General features: G+C 45.8%; 2 protein-coding genes across 2 annotated transcripts in view; both read right to left on the reverse strand.

Moving 5' to 3' along the window:
* LOC124012438 (zinc finger protein 606-like) overlaps nucleotides 1–10,320 on the reverse strand; it is a 1,040,669-nt gene that overhangs the window by 74,195 nt on the left and 956,154 nt on the right. The gene's annotated exons all lie outside the window — the stretch shown is intronic.
* Nucleotides 1–10,320, reverse strand: part of LOC124012437 — a 971,157-nt gene that overhangs the window by 38,019 nt on the left and 922,818 nt on the right. The window lies entirely within an intron of this gene.

The raw sequence follows: 10,320 nt of genomic DNA on the forward strand, positions 1-10,320 counted from the left end.
GCCCACACAACGCCATACACTCTGTCTGCTATCTGCCTGGGTACAGCACACTTCTCCAGTGTGCCAGTGACCATCAAAGGTGAGCATTTGCCCACTGTAATCGGTTACAATGCCAAACTGCAGTCTGGTCAAGACCCTGGTGAGGATGACGAGCACGCAGATGAGCTTCCCTAGTTTGTGCAGAAATTCTTCTGTTTTTGCAAACCCATAGTTTCATCAGCTGTCCGGGTGGCTGGTCTCAGATGATACCGCAGGTGAATAAGCCGGACGTGGAGGTCCTGGTTTGGAGTGGTTACACGTGGTCTGCAGTTGTGAGGCCAGTTGGATGTACTACCAAATTTTCGAAAACAACGTTGGAGACGGCTCATGGTAGAGAAATTAACATTTAATTCTCTGGCAACAGCTCTGGTGGATATTTCTTCAGTCTGCATGCCAATTGCACGCTCCCTCAAAACTTGAGACATCTGTGGCATTGTGTTGTGTGACAAAACTGCACATTTTAGAATGGCCTTTTATTGTCCCCAGCACAAGGTGCACTTGTGTAATGATCATGCTGTTTAATCAGCCACACCTGTCAAGTGGGTGAATTATCTTGACAAAGGAGAAATGCTATGATTTAAACAATTTTGTGCAAAACATTTGAGCGAAATAAGATTTTTGTATATATGGAACATTTCTGGGATATTTTATTTCAGCTCATGAAACCAACCCAGTATCACAGATTATTGTGAACTATACACTAATTTCTTATTGGAAATTTGTGACAGGCACGCAAAAAATGTTTTTTTTTTCCTGTGCAGTACACAATGTTTTATACAGTGCATTTCAATCACAGATAAAGACAGTAGGTTACTTAAGACAGAAACGATAGGAGGTGTCACGAATATTACCGAAGGTGGCTCCCCTTCTTGTTCGGGTGGCGCTCGGCGGTCGTCGTCGCCGGTCTACTAGCTGCCACCGATCCTTTGTTCCGTGTTTGTTTGGTTTTGTCTAATTGTTTGCACCTGTTCATTGATTGGTTGTTAGGGTGGTGTTATTTAAGTTCGTTGAGCCCGCTTCTGGTTGTGCGTGCTTGTTCTTTTGTATTTTGTGAGAGGTGGTTGTGTTTTTGTTGTGTTTTTGTTGTGTTTTTGTTGTGTTTTTGTTGTGTTGTTGTTGTGTTGTTGTTGTGTTTTTGTTGTGTTTTTGTTGTGTTGTTTTTGTTGTGTTTTTGTTGTGTTTTTGTTGTGTTTTTGTTGTGTTTTTGTTGTGTTTTCTCGCTGTCCTGTTATTTTACCTAAGGGTACTATTTGTTTTAATAGTTACGCCTGTGTTGGGTAATACTATTTTGTTGTTTTGATTTTGTACATTAAAGCGTGTTTTTTTCCCGCATCCTTTGCTCTCTGCGCCTGACTCCACACCCATTCACTCATTGAGCGTTACAGGAGGATGGTTGGTCGGGAAGGATTGGAGGTTGTATAATGCATATGTCTAGCAACCCAAAGTTTCTGTGTTCAAATTTCATCATGGATAACTTTAGCGTTTTTGCTAATTACCTACTGTTCACCTACTTACTAATTTGTTTCTACTTTGCAAATACTTAGTGTTAATTAACCATTCTCCTAACCCAACTCCTAAACCTAACCCCCAGCCTAGATAACGTTAGCCACAACTATTTGGAATTTGTGTAATGTACACCAATACATTATGAAGAAAGAAAAACGTGTAATACACACAGAAAGTGGACTTTTTCACGTGCCTGTAATTTGTGTCCATTTCACAATAAACTGTGATAGTGTGTTGCATGGGACCAATACTTTACATGTTGCGTTTATATTTTTGTTCAGTGTAGTTTGAGAAATTATTTGCCTTCTGTAGGTTTAAGAAACATTGCTTGTGCCTTGTAATTCTGTTATTACAAATCCACATATCTTTAAGATATTTTCTCATTTCTCTACCTCGCAAGGAGGGAGGATAATGGAAGTTCAAAGAAGTAATAAGTATACCTACCAATTAGTTATAGTATTTTTACTGATAGTTTGTTTATGTATTATTAAGCGATTAAAACTCATAGTTATGTTACTGATTCTGTAACGGAATTACTGCATTTGATACTAATTCTGTAACGGAATTACTGCATTTGAATTCGCTTCAATGGGAAATCATAGTCACAAACAATGTTCCCTCATTTTTTGGGCACTGAGGAAATTTCAGGTCTGCTGAGTGCAAACGGGAACGTTGTGAAAATGATGTGCAGCTTCCAGCTGTCACGCCTTGGTCTCAGTATTTTGTGTTTTCTTTAATTATTTGTTCAGGCCAGGGTGTGACATGGGTTTACTGTATTGTCGTATTGTTTTTTTTTGTAGGCATTGGGATTGTGGTTGATTAGGGGTGTGTCTAGTTAGGCTTGGCTGCCTGAGGCGGTTCTCAATCAGAGTCAGGTGATTCTTGTTGTCTCTGATGGGGAACCGTATTTAGGTAGCCTGGGTTTCACTTTGTATTTCGTGGGTGATTGTTCCTATCTCTATGTAGTGTTCACCAGATAGGCTGTAATTAGGTTTCACGTTCCGTTTGTTGTTTTTGTATTTTTTAGTTATTTCATGTATCGCTTTTTTTCATTAAAGACATGAGTAACCACCACGCTGCATTTCGGTCCGACTTTCTTTCGACAAACGAAGAACGCCGTTACACCAGCGTCCATTTACTGTGAACACCGAGGCTGTACCCGCTTTAAATTACAGTTTTAACAGTGGCAATGTAAGCTACTGTGGCTACTTGAATATAATGTAGGCCCTACCAGAGTGACCTACCATCAAAAACTATGGAAAAATGCATCCCATAACATTTTAACATGGAAATAGCTGTTCTATCATTCAGCCTACAGTAGCAGCTAATGTGTGTTGTTCAATGTTGTGTTGTTTGATGCAAGAAACCAATTTACAAAATAAAATGCATTATTATTCCCTTACAATTATTACAGAGAATCAGACAAATTATATACTACCCTCTGCCCGTTGTCTACTTAATTTATTCAAGCCTGTCTCAAAATACAACACTACCCCTTTAAGACAATAAAAAAGCTCTTTAACTGACTTGCTTTTCAAAGATGTACATGTTTTGTACTCTTGTAGGAAGCAATCATTCCCCTATTGTTGACTGCAAATGATCTATAACTGGGCTAATAACTCAAAGTGGCAAAGGATATGAACAAAATGTGCACACGTTGCTGCATACAGCTCTCACTTTGATTTCAAAACAAGCACATCTATTCATGACTGCTCATGCTGTAAATACAGTCCAGTTCGAAGTAAATGGCACAGATCCATATATGCCAATGGTCTATCTGCATATAGGCCTACTGCACCTCTGACTTTATGCCGCACCGGTCTGTGTAGAGTACGGGCGGAGTAGTGCGTGTCAATGCAATAGAATCCTACTCCGATGCATTCGGTTCCGGTTTGGAGCGAGTGGTCGCATCGGCTCTTGCTCCCGCAGGTAGTATAACTTTTTACATTTCATTTCATTATATTTCATTATAGCACAACGGTTTGATTTGTCTAATCTTAGCAATTTCTTCTCAGCTAGCTACATTGCCGTCTTTGTATCAAAGATAATTGCGTAATTATCGTATTTCGCCGTCCTAACGTAGTCTTCACTAGCCAGCTAGCTAACGTCCACTGATTAGCTGCACTGGGAAAACTATTACACTCAACTGAACGACTCGATCAGTGTAGTGTTAGCTAGCTACATAGCTGTCTTTGCTGTCTTCGTATCTTCGTTCCAAGATAATTGTGTTGTTTAGGTTTAGAGTGTGTAGTCTTAGAGTGATTATCTTAATTTACCGAGGTTAGCTAGCCAGCTATTTGTCGTCCTTAACGTAGGAGACTCTGCTAGCTAGCCAACAGCTAGCCAACGCTAGCCAACGTCTTCTGACTAGAACTCAACAACCCGGTCGCATTCACAGGTAGTATCACATTTTCATTTCATTTCATTACAGTACAACGGTTTGATTTGTTTGATCGTAGCTAGCTACATAGCTAGCTACATAGCCGTCTTTGTATCAAAGATAATTGTGTAGCCTAGAGCGATTTTCTAGGTTAGCTAGCCAGCTATTGTCGTTCTTTTAACGCAACGTAACGTAAACAACACTACTAGCTAGCCAGCTAGCCCCCGAATTGCAGCACTGTAGAAACTATTACACTCAACGGAACGACTTGATTAGTGTAGTGTCAACAACGCACCCACTGCCAGCTAGCCTACTTCAGCAGTACTGTATCATTTTAATCATTTTAGTCAATAAGATTCTTGCTACGTAGCTTAACTTTCTGAACATTCGAGACGTGTAGTCCACTTGTCATTCCAATCTCCTTTGCATTAGCGTAGCCTCTTCTGTAGCCTGTTAACTATGTGTCTGTTTATCCATTTAACATACATTTACATTTAAGTCATTTAGCAGACGCTCTTATCCAGAGCGACTTACAAATTGGTGCAATCACCTTATGACATCCAGTGGGACAGTCACTTAACAATAGTGCATCTAAAACTTAGGGGGGGGGGGTGGGGTGAGAGGGATTACTTAACCTATCCTAGGTATTCCTTAAAGAGGTGGGGTTTCAGGTGTCTCCGGAAGGTGGTGATTGACTCCGCTGTCCTGGCGTCGTGAGGGAGTTTGTTCCACCATTGGGGGGCCAGGGCAGCGAACAGTTTTGACTGGGCTGAGCGGGAGCTGTACTTCCTCAGTGGTAGGGAGGCGAGCAGGCCAGAGGTGGATGAACGCAGTGCCCTTGTTTGGGTGTAGGGCCTGATCAGAGCCTGGAGGTACTGAGGTGCCGTTCCCCTCACAGCTCCGTAGGCAAGCACCATGGTCTTGTAGCGGATGCGAGCTTCAACTGGAAGCCAGTGGAGAGAACGGAGGAGCGGGGTGACGTGAGAGAACTTGGGAAGGTTGAACACCAGACGGGCTGCGGCGTTCTGGATGAGTTGAAGGGGTTTAATGGCACAGGCAGGGAGCCCAGCCAACAGCGAGTTGCAGTAATCCAGACGGGAGATGACAAGTGCCTGGATTAGGACCTGCGCCGCTTCCTGTGTGAGGCAGGGTCGTACTCTGCGGATGTTGTAGAGCATGAACCTACAGGAACGGGCCACCGCCTTGATGTTAGTTGAGAACGACAGGGTGTTGTCCAGGATCACGCCAAGGTTCTTGGCGCTCTGGGAGGAGGACACAATGGAGTTGTCAACCGTGATGGCGAGATCATGGAACGGGCAGTCCTTCCCCGGGAGGAAGAGCAGCTCCGTCTTGCCGAGGTTCAGCTTGAGGTGGTGATCCGTCATCCACACTGATATGTCTGCCAGACATGCAGAGATGCGATTCGCCACCTGGTCATCAGAAGGAGGAAAGGAGAAGATTAATTGTGTGTCGTCTGCATAGCAATGATAAGAGAGACCATGTGAGGTTATGACAGTTCTCATGTGAGGTTATCCCTGTTCTCTCCTCTCTGCACAGACCATACAAACGCTCCACACCGCGTGGCCGCGGCCACCCCTAATCTGGTGGTCCCAGCGCGCACGACCCACGTGGAGTTCCAGGTCTCCGGTAGCCTCTGGAATTGCCGATCTGCGGTCAACAAGGCAGAGTTCATCTCAGCCTATGCCTCCCTCCAGTCCCTCGACTTCTTGGCACTAACGGAAACATGGATCACCACAGACAACACTGCTACTCCTACTGCTCTCTCTTCGTCCGCCCACGTGATCTCGCACACCCCGAGAGCTTCTGGTCAGCGGGGTGGTGGCACCGGGATCCTCATCTCTCCCAAGTGGTCATTCTCTCTTTCTCCCCTTACCCATCTGTCTATCGCCTCCTTTGAATTCCATGCTGTCACAGTTACCAGCCCTTTCAAGCTTAACATCCTTATCATTTATCGCCCTCCAGGTTCCCTCGGAGAGTTCATCAATGAGCTTGATGCTTTGATAAGCTCCTTTCCTGAGGACGGCTCACCTCTCACAGTTCTGGGCGACTTTAACCTCCCCACGTCTACCTTTGACTCTTTCCTCTCTGCCTCCTTCTTTCCACTCCTCTCCTCTTTTGACCTCACCCTCTCACCCTCCCCCCCTACTCACAAGGCAGGCAATACGCTCGACCTCATCTTTACTAGATGCTGTTCTTCCACTAACCTCATTGCAACTCCCCTCCAAGTCTCCGACCACTACCTTGTATCCTTTTCCCTCTCGCTCTCATCCAACACCTCCCACACTGCCCCTACTCGGATGGTATCGCTCCGTCCCAACCTTCGCTCTCTCTCCCCCGCTACTCTCTCCTCTTCCCTCCGCTCAAACCTTCTCCAACCTATCTCCTGATTCTGCCTCCTCAACCCTCCTCTCCTCCCTCTCTGCATCCTTTGACTCTCTATGTCCCCTATCCTCCAGGCCGGCTCGGTCCTCCCCTCCCGCTCCGTGGCTCGATGACTCATTGCGAGCTCACAGAACAGGGCTCCGGGCAGCCGAGCGGAAATGGAGGAAAACTCGCCTCCCTGCGGACCTGGCATCCTTTCACTCCCTCCTCTCTACATTTTCCTCCTCTGTCTCTGCTGCTAAAGCCACTTTCTACCACGCTAAATTCCAAGCATCTGCCTCTAACCCTAGGAAGCTCTTTGCCACCTTCTCCTCCCTCCTGAATCCTCCCCCCCCCCTCCTCCCTCTCTGCAGACGACTTCGTCAACCATTTTGAAAAGAAGGTCGACGACATCCGATCCTCGTTTGCTAAGTCAAACGACACCGCTGGTTCTGCTCACACTGCCCTACCCTGTGCTCTGACCTCTTTCTCCCCTCTCTCTCCAGATGAAATCTTGCGTCTTGTGACGGCCGGCCGCCCAACAACCTGCCCGCTTGACCCTATCCCCTCCCCTCTTCTCCAGACCATTTCCGGAGACCTCCTCCCTTACCTCACCTCGCTCATCAATTCATCACTGACCGCTGGCTACGTCCCTTCCGTCTTCAAGAGAGCGAGAGTTGCACCCCTTCTGAAAAAACCTACACTCGATCCCTCCGATGTCAACAATTACAGACCAGTATCCCTTCTTTCTTTTCTCTCCAAAACTCTTGAACGTGCCGTCCTTGGCCAGCTCTCCCGCTATCTCTCTCTGAATGACCTTCTTGATCCAAATCAGTCAGGTTTCAAGACTAGTCATTCAACTGAGACTGCTCTCCTCTGTATCACGGAGGCGCTCCGCACTGCTAAAGCTAACTCTCTCTCCTCTGCTCTCATCCTTCTAGATCTATCGGCTGCCTTCGATACTGTGAACCATCAGATCCTCCTCTCCACCCTCTCCGAGTTGGGCATCTCCGGCGCGGCTCACGCTTGGATTGCGTCCTACCTGACAGGTCGCTCCTACCAGGTGGCGTGGCGAAAATCTGTCTCCTCACCACGCGCTCTCACCACTGGTGTCCCCCAGGGCTCTGTTCTAGGCCCTCTCCTATTCTCGCTATACACCAAGTCACTTGGCTCTGTCATAACCTCACATGGTCTCTCCTATCATTGCTATGCAGACGACACACAACTAATCTTCTCCTTTCCCCCTTCTGACGACCAGGTGGCGAATCTCATCTCTGCATGTCTGGCAGACATATCAGTGTGGATGACGGATCACCACCTCAAGCTGAACCTCGGCAAGACGGAGCTGCTCTTCCTCCCGGGGAAGGACTGCCCGTTCCATGATCTCGCCATCACGGTTGACAACTCCATTGTGTCCTCCTCCCAGAGCGCTAAGAACCTTGGTGTGATCCTGGACAACACCCTGTCGTTCTCAACCAACATCAAGGCGGTGGCCCGTTCCTGTAGGTTCATGCTCTACAACATCCGCAGAGTACGACCCTGCCTCACACAGGAAGCGACGCAGGTCCTAATCCAGGCACTTGTCATCTCCCGTCTGGATTACTGCAACTCGCTGTTGGCTGGGCTCCCTGCCTGTGCCATTAAACCCCTTCAACTCATCCAGAACGCCGCAGCCCGTCTGGTGTTCAACCTTCCCAAGTTCTCTCACGTCACCCCGCTCCTCCGTTCTCTCCACTGGCTTCCAGTTGAAGCTCGCATCCGCTACAAGACCATGGTGCTTGCCTACGGAGCTGTGAGGGGAACGGCACCTCGGTACCTCCAGGCTCTGATCAGGCCCTACACCCAAACAAGGGCACTGCGTTCATCCACCTCTGGCCTGCTCGCCTCCCTACCACTGAGGAAGTACAGCTCCCGCTCAGCCCAGTCAAAACTGTTCGCTGCTCTGGCCCCCCCAATGGTGGAACAAACTCCCTCACGACGCCAGGACAGCGGAGTCAATCACCACCTTCCGGAGACACCTGAAACCCCACCTCTTTAAGGAATACCTAGGATAGGATAAGTATTCCCTCCCCCCCCCCCCTTTAAGATTTAGATGCACTATTGTAAGTGACTGTTCCACTGGATGTCATAAGGTGAATGCACCAATTTGTAAGTCGCTCTGGATAAGAGCGTCTGCTAAATGACTTAAATGTAAATGTAATGTAAATGATCCACGATAGTCAGGTCTCTCTCCTGTGTGAACAAAAAGTCACAGGTGGTTTAAGGCCCACAACAGCAAAAATACACTGTAAAAAGGTGATGCCAACAGCGTAGCCATTATGTTGTTCAAACAATGATGTCTGGAATGAATGTGAATTATTTGACATTCGTCTTAAGACAGTCAAGTGAACAACAGTCATATTTTGTCTTGTTTTCCCATTAGTAGTAACATCGACGATTGTATGCAATAAATACGTTGTTGAAGTGGTTGAAGTCCTAAGCAGTGTGCCAGACAACTTTTGGTCTCCAATATATAAGTCTATGTTGTTGTTAGATGAAGTTATGGGTCCTACAGTAGGTCTACGGTATTGGTATAAATAGCTGTTTCCGCATTACTAATAAGCATGCACCCATTAAGAAAATGACTGTTTCTGCAACCAAATTGCATTTTAGCGAACAGAGGGCAGAGAGCGATGCAACTAGTGGTCCTTCTGTGGCTCAGTTGGTAGAGCATGGCGCTTGTAACGCCAGGGTAGTGGGTTCGATTCCCGGGACCACCCATACGTAGAATGTATGCACACATGACTGTAAGTAGCTTTGGATAAAAGCGTCAGCTAAATGGCATATATTATTATTTATTATATTATTCTGCCTACAACAACATCCCTTGCATAGTTTGTTTTGTTGCTTTGAGTGTCTAATATTGAGTGGATTCGATCACAATTGCCACAGTAAATGGAAACGTTGATAGTGTTAACAGGGAAAAACTCTAGAACAGTGGTCACCAATCTTTTCTGAGTCAAGATCACATTGAGTGAAAATGCAAGCCGAGATTTACAGCTCAGATTTGTTTTTAACATGACTTTAAAAAACGTAAGCCTATGCAACATTGACCACTTAAAAACAGTACTGTAGCAATGAGATTTGTACAGTAAGCTATAAGCCCAATCACAGTATATTGGCTTTGCTTGAATTGCCCTGCCAATGCATTGTTGTTAGGGCCATTTAAAAAAAATCATATTTCAAAATTTGAGGTGGGCTCTATGATCACACCGGTAATAGATCCGTTGTTGTATTACTTCTGAAGCATACATTTAAATAATTAGCTTTTTATTTGTATTTTACTGGGCTGCCAGTGGTCAGTCTCAGCTGATGGAGGGTCCGCCGCTCTCCCTTTCCTCCCCACTGACATTGACCAAAAAGCTGATGGAGAAACTTGAGTTGCACTGCATTATTTGTGCCTCATGCACAAATTCATGTTGTTACTCCGATGAACAGAAAAAGTGAAATATTTCTCTATTAAAAAAGACCCAAGCCACTAATAATAACAAAAGCCTATAGATACACTTTCCTACGTTCATTAATGCGGCAGTGCTTGATGAGTGTCTTTAAATCCTCAAGGTCTTTGACCTCTTGAGAACCAAACCACCGATCAAAAAGACACGCGTGTTCCCTTGCAAATTCAACATTGCTTTGTGATTCTGTATTTTGTCATTTACGGAACTGTTGTCTCAGAGATCAACTCGTAAGCCTGAAGGATAGACACTTTAACAGTGTAATAATCTGAGCTCTGGTCAAGAGATAAAGCGGCGTACACTTTCTCAGCTTTTCCCACAAGAACACTTTGGAGCAGCAGTCAAGTTCTTCCATACCGATCTCGACAAAACAATTCTGTATGGACCTCGCTTTGTGCATGGGGGCATTGTCATGCTGAAACAGGAAAGGGCCTCAACTGAAACAGGAAAGGGCCTCAACTGTTGCCACAAAGTTGGAAGCACAGAATCGTCTAGAATGTCATTGTATGCTGTAGTGTT

The sequence above is a fragment of the Oncorhynchus gorbuscha genome, linkage group LG24 (genome assembly GCF_021184085.1).
Source record: "Oncorhynchus gorbuscha isolate QuinsamMale2020 ecotype Even-year linkage group LG24, OgorEven_v1.0, whole genome shotgun sequence".
Classification (NCBI taxonomy): domain Eukaryota; kingdom Metazoa; phylum Chordata; class Actinopteri; order Salmoniformes; family Salmonidae; genus Oncorhynchus; species Oncorhynchus gorbuscha.